The sequence below is a fragment of the Protopterus annectens genome, chromosome 10.part0 (assembly GCF_019279795.1).
Source record: "Protopterus annectens isolate FY-2018-M chromosome 10.part0, PAN1.0, whole genome shotgun sequence".
In the NCBI taxonomy this organism is placed as follows: Eukaryota; Metazoa; Chordata; order Ceratodontiformes; family Protopteridae; genus Protopterus; species Protopterus annectens.
In genome coordinates, this window is record NC_056744.1 from 1,728,374,520 (window position 1) to 1,728,396,353 (window position 21,834).

Sequence of the window (21,834 nt, forward strand, 5' to 3'; positions counted from 1 at the left end):
CCATCCTCTCCCACATATCAGAACAATCCCAGATGTTCCACCCAGTCTAAGGGAGCAAGCAACTATAGAAATTCAAAAGTTGCTAGATAAAAGAGTCATCCAAAAAGTCACCACAGACCAAATAGGATTCAGAACTTACACAAGATTCTTTTTAGTGCCAAAAAGAACAGGGGACTGGAGACTCATATTGTATCTCAGCAAACTGAACAAATCTGTCAAAAAGTCCAAGTTCCGAATGGTGACACTGCAGTCAATATGTCCCTTTTTAGGGAAAGACAATTGGATGTGCTCAGTAGACCTCCAAGATGCGTATTACTACATAAGAAGGGACAGCGCATCAAGGAGTCATTTACGCTTCCAGCTGGAAGCCAGTCATTATCAGTTCCGAGCTCTGCCCTTTGGTCTCACTATAGCCCCCAGAGTGTTCACCAAATGCATGGCAGTAATAATGGCTCACTTGAGATATCTTGGATTCCAAGTGTTTCTGTATTTGAATGACTGGATCCTAACTGCCACCACCAGGCATCTACTTCAACAAGCCATGGATGTGACATTGGAAATTTGTGCTCAGCTAGGCATAACAGTCAATTTACAAAAAATCTGCCTTGTTGCCCTGTCAACATATTACCTTCATAGGCGCAGACCTAGACACCGTTTCTATGATGGCATGTTTTCCCCCGACAGAATCTCTGCCCTCAGACGGAAAATACTCCACCTTCTGCCCAAGGACAAGGTAAAGGCAAAGGTAGTTCTGAAACTTCTAGGAACCATGGCTTCAACCGTAACTCTAGTTCCTCTCGCCAGGATGCATATGAGAATCCTTCAATGAATCCTGTTTTCTTAGAGGTCACTACAAGAACTTCTTATGTCCCATCTGATCAGAATAACAGAGTCATGCAAGAGGGATCTACGGTGGTGGACTCAGTACAATCATGTGACCATTGGGAGTCCCTTTATTCCACAACAACCTGTTGCTACTGTGACCACAGATGCTTCCCAGATAGGGTGGGTGGGGCATAATTTTGGAAGGACAGTCCAAGGCATATGGGCAGACCACAAGGCCCATTTGCACATCAGTGTTCTGGAGATGAGAGCAGTGCTTCTGGTGTTGCAGGCATTGCACGACTCTCTTCCACTAGGGAAAATCACAATTCAGTCAAACAATATGTCGATGGTATGGTACATAAACAAACAAGGAGGAACCAGATAATACCCACTTTGTTGAGAGGCTCTGAGAGTTTGGCAATGGGCACTTCACTCAATTTTAGAAATTCTTACTGAACTATTCCAGCAAGGCTCGGCTGCAGTTACAATTAGAGTCCAACTTGCGGCAATTTCAAATTTCCACATTGGTGAATATTCTCCCAACCCAATGTCACACAGATTGTGCAAAGCATTTTTAAAAGGCACTTTATTGAGACCTCTTTTTAAAGAACCACTTCCTCCTTGGGATTTAATTTTTGTCCTGTCTCATGTAACATTGCCACCATTCCAGCCCTCCTCATCTTGTGACCTCAAATTTCTTTCTTGGAAGACTATACTTCTAGTAGCTATAACATCTGCAAAAAAGTGTCTCAGAGTTGCAAGCACTATCAATCAAATCACCATATTTGATTTTCCATAAGGATAGGGTATCATTACAATCTAATCCGTCATTTGTACCTAAGGATTTTTCTCAGTCCAATCTAAATAAATCTATTGAGCTTCCAGTGTTTTTTCCCAATCATAGCAACAAGGTAGAGAGTAAACTCCACCAACTGGATGTGCATAGACAACTCAGATTCTAACTCCATAGAGCTAAAGATTTTAGGAAATCACACCAATTGTTCATCTCTTTCTCTGAAGCAAAAAAGGGCATGCCAGTTTCTAAAGTCACACTTTCAAATTGGCTTTTAAATTGTATCACTTTTATATACACCTCCAATAAATAGAAATTTGCCATTCAGAATTAGAGGTCACTCAAACAGAGCATTGGCAATACCCTCTGCTTTCCAGGCCAGAATGTCAATGGACAGTATTTGTGCTGCTGCTACATGGGCTAATCCTCATTCATTTATTAATCATTACAAAGTTGATTTGGCCTCCAGGGACAGGGCTTCCTTTGGTTCCACTGTGCTCAAAGGTATACTCCCGTGAGCCACCCAGGGAAAAGGTGGTAGGGATGCTGTCCCATCCAGTAAGAATGAAGGCGAGATAGGACAACATAACATAAAGAAGTTATGTACTCACCATAACGTTCCATGTTTGTTATCCATCTCACCCTTCATTCTTAAGACCCTCCCACCTTCCCCCATCCAAGGACTCCAAGAGAACCTGGTGGAAAGTTGTTTCCTCTTATATATGAGCTCCTTTGACTCTCTTTCTTTTTCCTTGACCTGATGTCATATGATTAATTCAGTCTTTGTTATAGTTAGCAGCAAACTAGATTTGGAGATTGCACCGCTGCATGATGGGATACCTACTCTGCCACGAACCAAGTTAGAGACTTTGAGCTAGTGTATTCGGCTGAGTTGGAGCCGAGGATCAGCTCCAAACCCATCCAGTAAGAATGAAGGGTGAGATGGAAAACAAACATGGAACGTTATAGGAATTAAAATTAAAAGGTATGTTAACAATGAGAGGTTATCCTGAGATAATCAATGGAAGATTTTGTTACTGAAGTCTCTAATAAATGAAGCCAATAGTTTATCCACCATTGCTGGGAAGCAATAATTCATCAGACGAAACTGTGGTAAAGAATATGGTTCATTTACAATGGCAGAGGTCCTTATACTATTGATATTGTATTCATCAAGGAGTTATCTTCAGAAAATGGAATATTTTTTCCCACACAGGCGAGTTCACCAAGGTGATAGCAACCAAGCCAAAGTTAACTTATAAAAGAGGCTAGACTTTTAAGAACTGTTTTGAAAAGTATATTGTCCAATGAATGCATAATTAGGCAAAGAAGGGTACTTTTAAATGTGGAAGGTATAGCCAATGTACTTTTATCCTTGGCAGGGATGACGATGATGACAAAGCACATATTTAGTCATATTGTGTTATTGCTGGATGAATGTATTTTAATTGTAATTCTAAGGCAGATTGTTTATGTTGTATTATCCTAAAGTCGTCCATCTTTCTATATTGGTAAAACAGAAAAAAATCTGCCTGAGAAAATTTACAAATGTAGATGATATTAAAAAGCAGCTTGTTCAAAACGTTGTTGTTTAAACATGTGAATTGATATTTAGGACACAAATGTGCACTTTTTGCCATGGGGAAAGTGGATAATAACCCAAAGGGAGTGGGGTGGAATCAGCACCTAGAAGCCCATGAATTATTTTGGCAATTAACAACTAATACTGAAAGGTCCCCTATCTTAATGAGCATATTTCCATTTCTTGCATTTTAAAGAGACAATACTTTGAAGTATAATAGATAAGGCATGTTTTAATGTATCATACTCTTTTATATGAATGTTTTATGTGGTTTTTGGTAGTCAAATGTTTTTACATTGATGTTAGAAGTGATTCTATGTTTATGTTTTGAATTTGTGTGTAAAGTGTTTTAATGATGATGCAAGAGGTCATATAATGTAGTAAAATGCCATTTAAGGAAGTGTTTTAGCAAATGAGCAGTTTTGTGAAAGTCTCACATACAAAAGTGATGAAAGCATATTGCTACTTATATATTGTTCTATACACTCTGTAACAGTACGTTTTGCAGGGATTTATGCACTGACCCCGTACCCCAATATCTGTATAAAAATAACGTAGAAGTCACAGAATCTCCGAGAAAAGTAAAACTATTGAACTAAGATGCCACTCACTTTGTCCAAGCACTTGGAGACAATAACCGCACTACATGCACCATCATGACAACTCCATATGTGAAAATACAGCACAAAATGAAGTTCTGTTATATTTCATAAACACAGTGCATATTGAACATTTGCTTACATTTGTTAAAACCCTTGTATAACATTGCAACATTATGGGGAATGTTGGCTTTGCACTCACAAAGAGGCAGCATTGCACCTTCTGCTCACTCATTTTCAAATAGAGAGACAACATACCTCAGTTCACCTCATAAGCTAAAAAGGAAAGGGGAACAGAAGAGAGGCTCACCCAGAACACCTCTTCTCCACCCAGCTACACCACACAAACTTTAATACAATGGACTGGGTAGGTGGTAATAACCAAAATCCCAAGCAAAAAGACTGAGCTAATTCCATACAGAATCTTTTGCCTTCTCAATCCCTCCCCCAATGACTTCAATTCCTCCCAACCTATTCCTTAAGGTTAACCCTTCCCTCCCCTACCTGCACTAACTCCTTTCTTCTTACAAATTCCTACCTGTTCCACTCCTTGCTCCACCAAACCTCCCCACTACTGACACAAACCATCCACACCTCAAGGTGCCTCTGGACAAATCTCTCTGTGGCCGTTCATTTTTTTCTGTCTTTTCCAAGTCACGTGTTTCAAATGCAAAGCAGGGCATCTGTAACTAAGATAGTTCTGATGTGTTGAAACATCGACATGATGTGTCATGGGGTCTTCCTGCTGTGATGTTTTGTAAGCTGATTACAAGTCACATGACCAGTATCAGTGCTCACTTATCTTAGTCAGCTCAGTAATAATTTGCCTGAAGTCCTCTTTCAAAGAAGTACTTGAATCTAGGGCTTAGTAACCTAACCACTTAACATAAAAGTCACCAGCCATGATGAGGATGATGCCTTTATTATGCTGAGTACTATACAATTTAGTGAAAAAAACTTGTAAAAGTTAATTAATGGTAGTAGGTCACAGGATGATGTAAATTACATGTTTGAAATCCAGCTGTCCTTACAGTAAAATCTTAAAATCAGGACAAGAAGACGAATGAGAATGTGCTGCAGGTACTGATTTCTTCCTCATAATAGAATGTGGCTTTTTTTGTTGGACAGCAACACAATAGCAGCACAAATTATTTTGGCTTGATGGAGCTGGATCTAGTACAAGGTGACCTAGGCCCCTTGCTAGCTTGAGATCCCCATAAATGGCAGCGTTATTTGGGGGAAAAGTTACCTGCTTCATTTAGTTGTACAGTAGCACCAATTTCTTCTGTTCCACTGGCTGAAATCTAGAACCAATGAAACAAAGAGAGAGAGAAAGACAAAGAGCAGAGTCCAGTAGCACAGAATCTTGCAATTTGTTTTTTTTTCGGTCTTTTTGGAAAAGTTGGTACTGTGCAGTGTTGAAGAAATTATCATAAGTAGTATGAGTTTGATAGGTAATTTGGCAATGCATTATGTCATTCAAGGGGCTGCAATTAATGGTCACATCAGAGTGTGTGTGTGTGTGTGTGTGTGTGTGTGTGTGTGTGTGTGTGTGTGTGTGTGTGTGTGTGTGTGTGTATGTGTGTGTGTGTGCCTTCTCTTCATTCCCCAGTTTTGCAGAATGTCTTGATTTTGGCTCAAATGTTTCCTTCATGTTTCATTCTCATAAAAGATTTAATTTTCTGGTAAATTATTGAGGATTATAGTCAGTCAATAATGTCAGTCATGGAAAAAAAGTGTTGCATTTGCAAACCACAGAAGGTCTCAACTTAAATACACGCCAATGCAAAAGTTGTTGTTCTGTCAACCTTTTAAGTGAATTAGAGTTGTCTACCTTTCATTTGACCATGATTTTTGCAGAACATACCTGATTTTCCCTCATATTTTTGCCCTGTCTCTTGTTAATTTCTTTATTTTTTGGTAAATCAGCGAAGATTTCAATCTGCCGGTAATGCCACTCAACAGAGTTTCACAGCTTCTGTTATTCAGAAAATTCATATTCTTGCAGCACTTATTGTTCTGTTAACTCTTTAAGTGAATTAGAGTTTTCTGACATCTAAGGCTCTGAGTTATTTAATGAACTGCTTCCTGTTGTCAAAAGTACAGGGTTTCATTCCTTCCACAGCCATTTGTCTACCGTGTGACTTTAAGTAAATCAATTAACTGAACAGAATCCCACATCACCCCTGAAAAGGGACACTTTCACACTTTCAGCAGTGGGTTTAACTGGTTAACAAACAGATGCAATGCAAATTTCCATTTTTAGTCTTTTATCTTCCCATTATGTTTTGCTTTGTCCAGAATTCTTGAACAAAGGCATTGAGTGGTATTATGGTTTGTTCCTTGTAAAATTTGTAGTTTATTGGCACATTGCTGTGGAATGCAGTCACTTGATAATGACAAAATTATAGGAATGTGAGTTTCAGACACCATATACTTTAGGAAATGCTTTCTATGTTATCAACTTTCTAAAAATATAAGAGAAATATTCAAAATAAGACCCTGATTTTGGGTCTTTGTGTTTTATTCTTGAGCTAAAAAGTGGAGACAGTAGAGGGGAGTTATAGGGGGATGCACTGTATGGCTTTAAAAGGAATGAGCTAAGATATATTTCTGGGCCATTAATTATATATACATTTATTTATTTACTTGATTTCCAGTGGATATGTGAGGCATTCAGATATATATGTGACTGTGTGTGTGTGTGTGTGTGTGTGTGTGTGTGTGTGTATGAGAGATAGAGTAAATACAAGAGTAATTGTGGTATAAATGAAACAGGAGCATCATCATATGATCTATGTCCTTTGGCTACGACCTTTGGATTCCATGTTTTCTTGACTGTTGACAGTGTGTATATTATGGACACCAGGAACTCAACAAGTTTAATGTTAATATTTTAACTATTAATAGATGTTTAATTTAGCTTGTTTTTCAGGCACATGTGTGACATGCACTGTATTGGCTGCAACACTTTCTCCAGTGGTAGCTGGTGACTTGAAATCAAATGGGAACTGCAGGAGACAGCTGAATGGGTGGGGCCAACCAGAATGGGCATGGCCAACTAGAAAGGGCTTGAGCTATGCTCAAAACCACAAAACCTGGGACTTTAATTAAATACGCTGCCTTGGGTGCCAAACCGTCATTATGAGAGCCCAATCAGGATAAAATGAAGTGGAGAAGAAAAAATATATTTCAATGCATTGGCTACATGATAGCTTACTTAATATCTAGATGGAAACAAAAAGGTTGTGAGGCATGAAAAAATAAATTACTTTTTAAATACATTACTGGAATGCCAGTCAAAATCAAGTATAAAAAACAAGCAGCACTCAACTCAACCCCCTTCCTTGCACTGCAGTTCTAATTATAATTTATATTCAGTTTTATAAAAGTACCAAGTAACATGCTGAAAGTAGCAACCCCCACTTGTAAAAATGTTTCTTATCCAAAAAAGACCTGCTGCCTGACAACAAGTATCTACTTGTTTCATGGAGAAAACATGTTCAAAGTAAAAAATGAACATCAAACAGTAAACAAGCACAAGATAAATTGCTTAAAGGATTACTGCATAGGTTATGGACCACACATGATAGATTGGCATTCTGTTTAGTTTACGGGTAAAGCCTGCAAAGATGACTGCATGTCTCCAACACATGTAATGAGCTTCTAAAAATACTGTAATCCTGTCCTTTATTACAAATACTGTCATATGCATTTCAATACCCAAGGCTTATATGTTATCTAGGTATGTAAATATTCCCTGCATGGCAACAACAAAAAGGCTTTCAATGTTGATAATTCTTTAACAGTATGCTTATTAAAGCTTACTTGCATCTTACAATCTCAGACGAGCTTAACTCATTAAAGCATTGCTACTTAAACACAGAGCAAAAGGCACTGCAATAACATGCATTTTCTGAATAATAAGCATAAATCAACAGTATAAAAATATGACAGAAAACCAGAACATTCTGCAAAATCAAGGACAGATGAAAAGCCACTATAGTACTTGTGTTTTCCTTGGATAGGGGGATACTCTGCACACTTACACTGAATAAATGCTCCTTGCCTTGTTTGGACACATCCAGAGTCACTACATGGGGGAGTGTGGTACAACAAGTATGTCACAATTTCAAATGTCTCTGGCTGACGGTGTTGACCCTGACACATTTGTCATACCTCTCAACCTCAGAGCAAGAAATCTGGACAACGCCATAAACAGAAGTGGGACAAAGGCCCAAAAATAAGGACAATTTTCAAACATTGCTTTTATAAACTTAGAAAGATAATAGAATAGTAGGTCTTGCATTAGTATGAATCTTCTGAAGAGTATGACATCTGAAACTGAAATGTCTGTCATTAATTTCTAACTTCAATCTTTAATGATTTGCCATTAATTTGCCAGAAAAAGCAAAATTTTATGAAAAACAGACCAAAAATGTGATGCAAAAATATAAAACAGCCACACACTACAACTGGGAACCTGTCAAAGAAGGGACACTTTTTTAACATTAGTACTGTTAAGTTGAGCAGCTGACAAAATAAGAGAATTTACATGCATTTCTGAAATAAAAGTAATCTAGAACTCTGATCATTACAATTAAATTCTAAACCCACCGCGTTTTCTTCCAAAATTGCCATTTTCAGTGGGATTATTAGGGTAGAGCAACATTTTGATCCAAAATTGGGGACAGTTAAGAGGTTTGGATATACCTAATCCTATAAAGCAATTTATTTGTGCATACCTCTAAACCTTTTAATGCAGGAAATCTGGAGAAGGCCAAATATATTGGGGGAGCATACAAACAGTACTAAAAGTTGCTCTTGTATAAACTTAGGCAGTTGATAGAATAACAGGTCTTGATTTAGCACGCATTTTTCTGAAGGGTATAAAGTCTGAAACTCAATGTCTGTCGTTATTTAATGAGTTCATTCCTAAACGATTTGCAAGAAAACTACACATTTTATGAGGAACAAACCAAAAATAAGAAGCAAAAATCTATTAATTCTCTGTAAATCTGGACAGTTGAGAGGTATAGTTAAGCTGGGGCTGTCTTTGAGTTTGCCGCCCTTCCCCCCTCACAAAATCATGGTTGAATGGGGCCTCCCCCCTGCAGTCATTCCAAAGTCCCATTATTTGGCTATTTCACCCCATTTACCATAAACACTGTAATGTGCATACTGCTTTACTTCTACAATGATTTGGATTTCATTTAAAAGTTTTATTTTACATTTTACAGACACTAATAGACATCTGCTAAACAAATCAATGCAATCTCACAATGAAAATAGACTTAGCATTAAAACTTCTCTGCCCTTGAAACTCACATTCATTGAAACAGCATTAAAACCCACATTCAAATAAAATCCATCTGGCCAGTGGCAGATGAAGATTAACTTTGGGCTGTTTTCAAATCATAGGCCCCTTGTACATGAAACATACATGTGTTCTTTGATTCACCTCCCTGACTGTATTAAATTATATTCCTTGTATAATACAGTACATTTGTTAGAGGGTGTTTTAAATGTATTGTTTTGAACATTTTTCCAGTAAACAATGAAACAAAATGCATGCACCAATAATGATAAAACTGCCCAATTCAGAACATTTACATCATAAAGGTCTACTCAAACTTCTATAATCCACCAGTATCAGTAAATATGCACAATCCCTGCAGAAGTAAAAGTCATCTAAATAATTCCACATTAAACAGATCTGTAACTAATGAAGAGGTTGCTGCTACCAAACAACTTTATATTTCATTGTTTCATCTACAAATAAAGTACCGGTTGCCCTTGAGGAATAAATTGCCTATGTTGCATTAAAAAAATGATAAGCTAGTAATATTGCAATAGGGGATGGCAAACTGATAATGGGTTCATAGTTACTAGGTATGTCCGCCAAAGAGGACATTCTCAGGACTGCAGCATCCACCCCCTTTAAAAGTGCAACACAGTACAGTATCAGCAATGCATCTACATACTGTGGGAGTAGAACCCACTGCATTCTGCATCAAAAACAAGTATTCAACTTGTTATGCTATTAACAATGCAAGCAGACTCACCACTAAACTTCTCTTCCCCTGAAGCTCTCAGCTCCTTGTAAAATCCACTCGACACTCAACTGTATCTCTCAACTTTGCAGCACAAGAAATCTGGAAAAAGCCAAAATTTATTGGGGGGGGGGGCAAAAGCCCAAAAAACAGGGACACATTTTAAACATTGCTTGTATAATCTTGGACAGTTGCTAAAATAAAATGTTGTGTTACCACCATGTTTCACTGCCAAGTCTTGAACCCAGAACCCCGTGCACTACAGTCAGAACAACATACCACTATGCAAAATCAGCTGTTTCTTGAAAGATAGGAAGACATAAACTTAAATGGCTATCATTTAGTAAATTCAGTTCTCACCATAGCTCTCAAACCCTTAGCACAAAACACCTGGGCAAAGCCAATAATGGTGGGTTAATACAACCCCCAAACATATTCAGTGAATTCAGTTCTCACCATAGCTCTCAAACTCTTAGCACAAAAAACCTGGACAAAGCCAATAATGGGGGAATACAGCCCCCAAAATAGGGGCACATTTCAAATATTGATCTTATAAACTTAGACAATTGCTAAAATAAAAGGTTTTGTGTTACCATGTATTTCCTGAAGAATATGAAGTCTGAAATTCAAATGCTTGTCATTATTTAGTGAATTCAATCCTTCACCGATTACAAAAATCAAGAAAACCACAGATTTTATGAGGAACAGAAAAGAAGAGAACAAAAATATGAGGCAAAAATCTGGACAGTTTTCACAAGTGGTGGGTAGGGAATTCAGGCTCTTGCTACCTGTATCCAAGGAACAAGGTTTGAGCCTGAGTAACTCTAGCCATCAGTTATATTTAACTGGGGCATTACATACACACACACACACACACACACACACACACACACACACACACACACACACACACACACACACACACACCTTCGTTCCTGGCGGAGATGAATATTCCCTTGCAGCAGCTTTGTTCATTCCAAATCACACACATAATGAAGCTTGCTGAGAGAGAACCAATCAGTAGCCATCCATGTCATGTACATGACTGCAGATGTGGCAGTCCAATTCCCTTCCCCTTCCACTTTCTGTGGTTACAAACTGCATAGACCTCTGGGCATCTGTACATTGATGCTTTCTCTTCTTAATCCGAACTGGTTTAACAGCAGTCCGGATTTACAATAACTAGTCACAGAGCATGCATGCGCAGTTCCAGGACTTTAACAGTCAGTTGGACTCACAGCAAGAATACTAATTATTTTATTCTGTAAAATTCTTTTTCTTTCTTTTTAGAGCTGGGGGGCTGCAGTCCTGCAATTCGATAGCACAAACCACCCCCAAGTTTCTCTGGCACCTAGTATAGATGGTAAGGCTATGAGCTGTTAATGCTGTTTTCTGTAGTGTAAGGTTTGATTCTATCAGCCTTCCTTTGTCTACTGTGTAACACTGACCAAGTCACTTCAGACAGTGCTTCTGGACATCCCCTGAAAAGGGACGCTTGTGTCTAGTGGGCTTTTCCAGGCTGTTAGCAAATGTATTATGTATTGTCTTTTGAATTCTTTACCCTTCACATTAGCTGCTAATAATTGCTTCACTAAATTATTTTTGACTATGAATCTCAACATGCCTCTTGCATTTAATGGCATGTCAGATGCACTTTCAATAAGTGTGAGTTTCAAGAGAAGAGAAGTTTACTGTTTCTCATGGTAAGTATGCTTTCAATGTTTTGTTTTGTTTTGTGTAGAAAATGTGTATAGGTATTTTTGTTGCAAAATTGTAAATAAAAGGTTTAAATTAAATCCAGAACTCTTTGTTTTAAAAGCAAAGAAGAAAATAGTATGCACACTGACAGGTTCGAACAGCATTTTATGATAAATGGGGAGAAATAAATGAGTATTGATATGGCTGGGGGAAGGGGGTCTTAGACCATTACTCACACTGGGTCTGTTTTTGACTGTTCTGCCCCATCTGTCACTTCTCAAGCTAATTCTTTGTAGTCAGTAGGTGCAATGGAAGGCCAAATAGGTCTTGAACCAGGTTTCTGATATTGCCAGAACACAAAAGCCATGTCCACAAAGTGATAATTCTGGTTTATCAGATTTCATTGCTAGCTTCTGTAAGGCTAAGGAAACCAAACCTAAGGCCTTCTGTATTACCTAAAGAGTTAGAGGCTGGTTTTCAGAACTAGGTGGATGCAAAGAATGACAGATACATAGCTGGATTAGCATCAAACAAAACAAATAGAACAGTACTCATTACTTTGAAATATTTCTTAATTTACATAAATCAGTAAGACAGGCAGTTTATAGTTCAGTTTGTTAAACTTCTTCAGGAGACTGTATTATGTCTGCAATTTTTTCTTTCTGCAGTCTAAATAGCCATTTTCCCTAGAATGGATAATTTTGTTTTCTAACCTCATTTTAAAATCTGCTTTACTATTAATGACATATAGTGCTAAAAGAACCATGAATGTTTTATTATTTATTTAGTCTCCATAGAATGTAGTTACCATAATAGGCCATCAGATGGCACCTCTACCTTAGATTACACTATGCATTTATTTTTATATTTTAGATCCATCTTACTTTAGGCTAGACACATAATGGAAAACTAATCCTATCAACCTCTTTAGTTTTTCAGTACATTGGTTTTCAAATTGGACTAAAGTTTTTTTTTTTTTTTTTTTTTTACAAAGCTGCATCCAGATGAGCAAATAACTTTCCTGTACATGTGCAAATAACTTTTCTATGCTTATAATTTAAAATCTGCCATCTGATGTCTCATTTGATGAATGCTTATACAAGAAAGTTAATCTGATTGCAATTAGAACTGTTACTAAAATGTGGATTGATCTCTACAGGTGGGGTGTGGTGGGGAGGCAACTACCTCGGGTGTCGGAGTTTAAGTATGTTGGGTCCTTGGTAGAAAGAATCGTGAAGCTGGCCAGCAGGTAAGTGCATCACTAGCAGTACTGTCAGAATATGACTGGGTAGTAGTAGTGAAGTGAGAAGATAAAATAAGATAAGATAGGATAAGATTCCTTTATTGACATTGCACAAGTACAATGCAATGTATAGTAATCCTCCTAAGGTGCATTCACATATAATGAACATAAATAAATAAGAGAATACAATACCAAGCAATACGATATAATGCAGTGAAAGGCAATAAATAACTAAGTTATTGCACTTGGCTATAATTGGACATGAGAAGAATAAGGTAAAGTGCACAGGAATGTAAGCATACACCTTACAGCGCAAATGGCTATTATCTGTACTCAGTGAGTATTTAGCATTGTTCAGTTCATGTATGACTCTGAGATAGAAACTGTTCTTAAGTCTGTTTGTCCAGATGGAATGGACCTGAACTGTCTGACAGAAGGAAGCAGCTGAAACAGGTGACGTCCAGGGTGAGAAGGGTCTTTTAAGATGTTGGTTGCCCTGCTGAGGCAGCAAGAACTGAAGAATTCCTCCAAAGAGGGCAGTGAGCAGCCAATGATTTTCTGAGCAGAGTTAATGATCCTTTGAAGAGCTTCCCTGTGTGCTGCCAAGCTTTTGGCATACCTCGTGGAAATGCAATATGTCAGTATATTTTTATTAAAACAGCGGTAAAAAGACACCAGCAGTTTCTCCTGTAGGTTGTTTTTCCTGAGCATCCTCAGGAAAGTGATTGTCTGCTGTGCCTTCTTGACTGCCTCTCTGGTGTTTATTGACCAAGAGAGATCTTCTGGCACATGTACACGTAGAAACTTGAAGGCAGGAACCCTTTCCACACAGTCTCCATTGAGGTATATTGGGCTGTGATCTGCATTCTGCCTCTGGAAATCTAGCATGAGTTCTTTTGTTTTGGTAGAGTTCAGGACAAGGTTGTTCTCAGTACATCATGCAGCCAGTCTTTAAATTTCACCTCTGTATGCTGTCTCAACTCCTTCTGAAATAAGTCCAACTACTGCGCTATCATCCACAAACTTAATGATGGTATTAGTAGAATGAGAGGGGGCACAGTTGTGGGTGTAAAGAGTTTAGAGAAAAGGGCTCAGGACACAGCCTTGTGGGACACCACTGTTTAGCCTGAGAGTGGAGGAGAGGTATGGGTGTAGTCTAACCATCCGAGGACGGTTTGTCAAAAAGTCTTTAATCCAGTGGCAAGGTAGGTTCTGAGAGTCTTAGGCTAGTGAGTTAGTGACTAGTCTATCTGGGGTAACTGTTCAAAGCTGAACTAAAGTTTACAAAGAGCATCCTCACATAGCTCCCCTGCTGTTCCAGATGACAAGTGCAATGTGTAAGGCAGTGGAGATGACATCTTCTGTACACCTATTTGCTCTGTAAGTATAGTGGTATATCTGAGATAAATGGGGGACTGTCCTTGATGTGTCACAGAACCAGTTGTTTAAAACACTTCATGATGCCTGGAGTAAGTGTCACAGGATGGTAGTCGTTGAGACTACTGATAACAGGTTTCTTTGGCAGTGGAATGATCATAGTTGACCTCAGACAAGATAGAACAGTAGACTTAGACAAAGACAGCTTGAAGATCTTTGTGAGGATGTCACACAGCTGGTCTGTGCATTCTTTCAGCACGTATTCTGTCACTCCATCAGGTTCAGCAGCCTTTCTTGGATTAACCACTTTGAGCACACATCTTACATCCTACTCTTGTACGGTGAAGGTGTGGTTATTGGAGGCTGGTATAAATGATATGAGACTGCTGTGGCTTATCTGCTGGTGCCTAGGCATGACTGTCTCTTCTGTTTCCACCTCAAAATAGGTGAAGAAATAATTAAATTAAGTTCCTTTGCCATCGAGGCATCTCCATCAACAGCCATACGGTTACTGGTTTTATGACTGGTGATGCACTAAATACATTGTCGTAGTCATCATGGGTCCTTGTCGGTGAGGTGGTCCTCTGTCTTCCTTTTATAGGCTGCTTTAGCCCCTCTGATGGCTTTCTTTAAGTTGGCTCTAACCACACTCTAAAGGACTCTGTTGCCAGATCTGAAGACTGTATTGCAGTGCTTGAGAAGAGACCTGACCTCCTTCGTCACCCAGGGCTTCTGATTAGGGTACACACGAATGTGCTTGCCAACAGTGATGCTGTCAACACAGATTTTTATGCAGCAGAGTACTGTTGATGTGTATTCTTCCAGATCCTGATCCCCGAAAATGTCCCAGTTCCTTCAAAGCAATCCTGTAGCTGGGAGGGTGTACCTTCCGGCCATATTTTATTTATTTATTTATTTATTTAAATTTGTTGACTGGGAGTGTCCGACTGGACGTAGGTCCATTTTCAGCGGAGGCCCGGGGAGAAAAGCTCCACAGTAAAATAAACAGACAGTAGTTACATTGGATTACAATAATTTTAATAATCTTTGTATTAATCTAGTCTTTTCTCTTAACAGGAATGTATGCTGGAGTCAAGAGTATGGACAGATGATCTGATTGGCCTGGATGAGGTAGCTGTTTTGCCCTATAGCCATCCTTGATATTTGAGTAGGCCTTGTCCAGTGTATTTTTTCTCCCAGATTTCACATTTGATGTGTTGATAAAATTTGGGGAGAAATGACTTTAAGTCCGTCTGATTGAAACCACCAGCTATGATATGAACAGCTTCAGGATGGATGTTTTGTTGCAAGTTAAGGCTGTCAAACAGGTGACCTAGAGCTGGGCAAGTATTAGAAACTGGTAAAATGTAAACAGCTGTAACTATAACAACAGTAAACTCTTGAGGTAAAAGGGCCTGCATTTGATTGTCATATACTCCAGATCAGGAAAGCAGTAACAGTCTACAATCTTAGCGTTGGTACACCAGCTAATATTCACATAAATGCACAGCTCCCCACATCTGCTGTTACCCGAGTGTTTATTCCTGTTCCACAGAAAAGCTGTGCAGCCTGCCAGCTCAATGGCTGCATCTGGTATACACGAGTGTAGCCATGTCTCTGTAAATAATAAAATGCAGCAGTTTCTCACAAGTTTGTTCTTAGAAATCTATAGCTGAAGTTCATCCATTTTGTTTGTGATAGATCTGGCATTAACTAGAAATATGCTGGGAAGAGGTGGTTTGTGAGGATGTTTCCTTAGCCTAGCATGTAGGCCTGACCCTGCAGCCATGCTTTTGCTTTCTGTGTCCTCTCCACCTTTGTCCCTTGCCTGGGCTGACAACAATCAAAGGAGAGCCTGGCACTCTTGTTGTTTCCTCTGATATGTCATATGAGTGTGAGAATTCACTTGTAACAGCCTGAGGGAGCTGAAATCCGATATGCAAGAGATCTTGCTGACTGTATCTCAGATCAGCCTGACTGAACTTAACAGTAAGTAACATACATATGAACACAAAAAAATGCAGAAAACAAGCACTGAGAAGGAGAGCATGCAACTGCTGTGACTGTGTGCACTGCCATCTTGAAAAAAAAATGAATGGGGTCAAAGGAAAAAGCTCTCAGTTTATCATTCAGTGTATGATCCCATCCTCCAATGAGATCATAACATTTGAGTAATGACCAAAGAGATGAGATCAGACTACAGATACAAGTAGCAGAAATTAGGTTTTATCTTATGGTAGCTGGGCATGCTGTCCAAAATACAGTATGGAGTACTGCAAAGTGGGTAGACCTTGGAGTACAACCTCTCCAACTTTGGTAGAGAGGAGTCAGTTGAGATGGTTTGGGCACCTTAGGAAGATACTTCTTGAGTGCCGTTCATGGAAAGTATACCAGGCAGCCAGGCACAGCTCACTGGAAAGAGAAATGAATGGTTAAGGAGAGGTGAGTTGAAACCAAAGGATGAAAGGTTAATAATGTCAGCCAAAAATATTGAACTACATACACCTTAGTTTACAAAATCTTTTGAACATGTGGGGAATAGATAAAAGTAGGCTTTGTAAAAAAAGAAATGGAAATAGTTGCACATCTTGTTGCTGAGTGTGGTATACTCATGGCAGAGGGCATGTATACTGAAAGGCACAGTAATGTGGCAAGATTGTTTCATCAGAGATTGTGCAAACACTGCAATGTAGAAGTTGCTGAGAAGCATTGCAAACATGAACCTCAAAGTACTGTACAGAATGATGACGTTTATCCCATGGGATCACCCAGTACCAACAATTCAAAAAATAGATGTAAGAAAAACAGATATAGTATTCCATGAAAGAAAGACAAAAGTAGCACTAATCATTGAAATTGCCGTACCTAGCGATTACAGTGTTTCACATTCACAGAGACTCAAAGTCATAAAATATCAACATTTGCAAGCAAAAATGAGAGCAATGTGGAAGAAAGATACCCACACAGTTCTAATTGCAGTAGGAACAATCAGTCTAATAAAAAATAATTTACAGTTGTATTTAGATATGCTACCAATACATGTAACTCCATATGAGCTGCAGAAGGTGTCAGTTCTGGGCACATTGCGGGGCTATGGAGAAAACATCAAAGATTAAAAACATACTAATTTCATGAACTTTAATTATACCCTGATGCAGGAATGGGGTCAATTCCAGTTATGGTATTAGAAACCCAAAAGATATTGAGAAATTAAAAAAAAAAAGGCCTATGGGCTGACCCAGAAAACAATAGAGGGATTACGTCTCTCAACTTGTCTGGAGGTCTGACAGGATGAGGTGCAGACTGTTACTGGGAATCCAAAAGTCTGGTCTACCACCATGACCTCATAAAAGGATAAAGGCTTTAGAACATGTAGGGATGTCTCAGTAAGTTTACAAATCACACTATATCCACAAACAAAAATTGTCTTAGTTGCCATTTGTGAAAAATCATGCCAAATATTACACGTATGAATATGGCATGCACATATATATATATATATATATATATATATATATATATATATATGTGTGTGTGTATGTGTGTGTGTGTGTGTGTGTGTGTGTGTGTGTGTGTGTGTGTATATATATATATATATATATATATATATATATATATATATATATATATATATGGTCTACTTTTCTTTATTGAAATGACAATCTTGAAAAAGAAAAGTAAAACCCCACTTCTGCGAAAGTGAACTACATCGAAAGTGCACTTTCGTGAAAGCCGATTCACCAAATCGGATAAAAAAAAAATAAAAGACTACTTTAAACACTGTTTTGCACACCCCATGTGGGGGTCTGCATGGCCCACACACCCCCCCTCCTTAAATATACTAACTCCGAGATCACACCACAGTGGGGAAAAGGATATATTTCCTTATCCCCACTGTAATGTGCTTTGGCAAATCGTCTTTTGCAAAAGTGCACTTCTGATGTAGTGGAGTTTCACTTAAGTGTGTTTGACCTTCTGTTTCTCGATAAAATGTGTTTTCAACAAACAAGAAGGAAACCTATATATATATATATATTATATTATCGAAAACTGAATTAGCTGAACTGCATCTACATAGGAAATACAGTTCAGCGAATTCACTCTTGTGGGGGGGGCTGTGCCCCCCACACCCCCACACTAATTATACATGCCAACTCTAAGTTCGCACTACAGTGAGGAAAGGGCAAATTTTCTGATCCTCAGTGTACCACGATTTCACTATTATCAGTTCGCTGAACTGCATTTCCGATGTTAATGCAGTTCATCAAATTCAGTTTTTGATAATATAATATAGACCCATATATATATATATATATATATATATATATATATATATATATAGAGATATATATATATATATATATATATATATATATATATAGATAGATAGATAGATATAAATGAATTTACTTCACTTGACCTAAAACTCATTTGACTGACTTTCATTTGACCGACACCCAAATATATTAAATTTCAAATTACTGACAACTCATTTGACTGAATCCCATTTCACTGACAGCATACAATGCTAAATTTCAATATGCTAAATTTTAAACCATACACATGCACACTTAGAACACCAATAACTAACTCTTTCTAGAACTTAAAAATCTACTTACTTACCCTCTAAGCAGTAACTGGACAATGTACAACCAAACTAGGTGGGGGGCTATGCCCCCACACCCCCCAATGTAGATGACTGTAACCCCCACACCCACCACTAATTATATATACTAACTCCAGGATCACACTACAGTGGGGAAAAGGGCATACACCTTTACCTTGCCTTACAGTACTTTACACGCTGACAGTACTGCTGGGAGTGCACAAAATATTCACCAAATTATTCTAGATACTTCATATATAAAAATGTAAAGAGATAAACTAACCTTTAGAAACACTACAACACTACTTTCTACATGACTATCGGTATTCTGACATTCAGCACTGTAAGTTACAGTAATTATTTTTATCGCAAGCAAGTCACAGGTGAAGGAAAACCCACAATAAGTCTATGTCTTAAACGTCAGTGAAATGAGAGTCAGTCAAACGAGTTGTCAGTCATTTGAAATTTAGGTCATTTGGGTGTCGGTCAAATGAAAGTCAGTCATATGAGTTTTAGGTCAAGTGAAGTAGACCCATTTATATATATATCTATATATATATATATATATATATATATATATATATATATATATATATACATTTGTGTGTGTGTGTGTGTGTGTGTGTATGTATATCTCTCTCTCTCTCTCTATATATATATATATATATATATATATATATATATATATATATATATATATATATATATATATATATATATATATTTATATATATACATGCATGAGAACAAAAGTGCCAAAACGTTGACAAGTTATTTCATCAAAATTCATGAATTAATATTAACTGCAGTCATCCACCACTGCACGCCCACCTCAAAATGTAACAGTGAGAAATCATAAGTAAGCACCTATCTCAGCAAAATACCATATAAGAAGCACCCTAATGCCACAAATGCCAAACATCCACATAAACCGTTAAGAATTAGAGAGTATAACAAGAATGTCTTCGAGCATCAACACATATCTGTGGGTAAGAGAGTCATAGATGTAAGCACCTAATGTAAATGCAGAACACCTATATAGTCAGAAAACAATTAAGTGATACCTTCTAACTTTAAATTATTTCCATAGCTGTTAGGAAATCTTGGATGTCATAAATACTTTAATTTGTAATAATAACTTGAAAACGGTCCTCCTTGGCAACTAGTTTTCGATGCTTTTGTGATGTGGAATGGCTTATGTTATCTATGCCTGAGTTCATCAACATGATTTTGCTCTCTTATTAAAGCATGCACATTACTGCACATAAAATCAACCATTCACTTACCTAATAAACACCTTGTATGCCTATGCCAGGCTTCTACCGAATTCTGTCTTCAAGGTAAACACAAGTGATTCAAGTTACAGATATTTCAAAATTCAATTAGAAACACTGGAAGGAAATTGGGATGAACTACCCCCTTGTTGAAAACTTCCATGGCCTGCCTTATAAGTAAAACTATTTAAAGTACTTCAGAAATGGTGATGCTGCAGATGGAAAAGTTTTAGGTAAAGTAATGTATGCATCCTAAACATCATCCACTTCAAGAAAACAAAATGATAGCAGATGTCCTTCGTGGTTCACTGTTGCAGTCATGACTGTAGGGTTCTTCCTGCCAGCAGCAGCCCTCGATTGGCCAGAATCCCAAAGTCTGGATTGGGCATCAGCTGAGGTCACTTTTACCCTGATGTCAATGCGCCAGAAGTATAAAGACCTCAGCCGATGCCATTACCCCAGTCTTTCTTGCCGCACGGTACCCTGAGCAGTTCGTTGATGCCGGTCGACCTACTCCTGTCTGTTTTTGGATTTACTTCCAGGATTTTTCGTTTTATAAGATAAGTACCCTGTTGGGGAGGTCTTTTTCTTGCTTCAGTCAGATGTCAGAAAAAGTTAATAATTGTATTTCTTGTGAGAAACAAATACCTCATAGGGATTTTCACTCTTATTGTATTCCCTGCCTGGGGCCTGACCATGATGTTGCTAATTGTGGGTTTTGTGCTAGATTTAATCAGCGTACTATTAGGCGTAGGTACAACTTTGCCTTCTACTATTTTGGTAAAAGGTTTAATTATAATATGTCTTCGGATTCTTTTCCGGCTTCTGGTGTGTGTAAGAGGTGCAAAGATAAAGATAGGCCTCCGAGGTCCAAAGCAGAGGATATTACTCAGTTATTGCCAGTTCCTGGTTCGTTGGTCGTCAGTGAGGTGCCTTTGCAGCCCCTGTTGTCCACCTCTTTTGAACCAATTGCCTGTACCAATTCCGGTGTGTAGCTGATGGATCCTTCAGAATTGCCAGGTAATGGACCTTCGGATACTACTCCCTCAATTGGGTCCGGAGCCGGTAGGCAGGTACCGGCTTCTGAGGGAGTTTTCAGGCCTTCACAGCTTCATGTAAATATGGATTCAGTTTTGCATTCTAAGACAATGACTACGGCTCCAGCTAAAAAGAAATGGCAAGCACAGACACCTTTTGATCAGGGTCCTAGGCCTCAAAGGCAGATGCTTAGGATGGCTGAAGATTTGTTATCTATGATCAGGGGTTCTCATCCCCCTCCTGACAAAAAGCCTAGATTACAGTCCGATTATGATTCTTCAGACAAAATTTCTGTTTCTTCTGCTTCTTCCCTTGAGCAGGATTGTTCCTTTCCTCCTTATGAGGATTCTGATGCTGAAAGTTCCTTTCCTTCAGCGTCTCCTCCTGAGGATTATTCTTTTGGTGAATCTTTGCATGATATGAGGGAGCATTTTCACTGGGAAGGGCAGGAATTCTCTGAAACCAAGAAAAGGCTTAGGGATTTTCTTCTTCTCCCTCAGCATAAGCCTCTTGCTATTCCTCCTGTATTGGACATTGTAGATGATGTTTTTTCAGAAGCTTCCCTCTCTCCTGATTCTTTTCCCCCTGCTCTAGTCAAACCAGATAGGTATTATAGGGTTCCAGATTCTCACAAGTTTCTTTTTAAGAATCTTTCACCTGATCTGGAAACAATTTCTCAGGGCCCTAAGGGTGTTAAAGCGGCCTCTGCTAAACATCCTATTCCCTCTGACCGAGAGTCCAGGGCT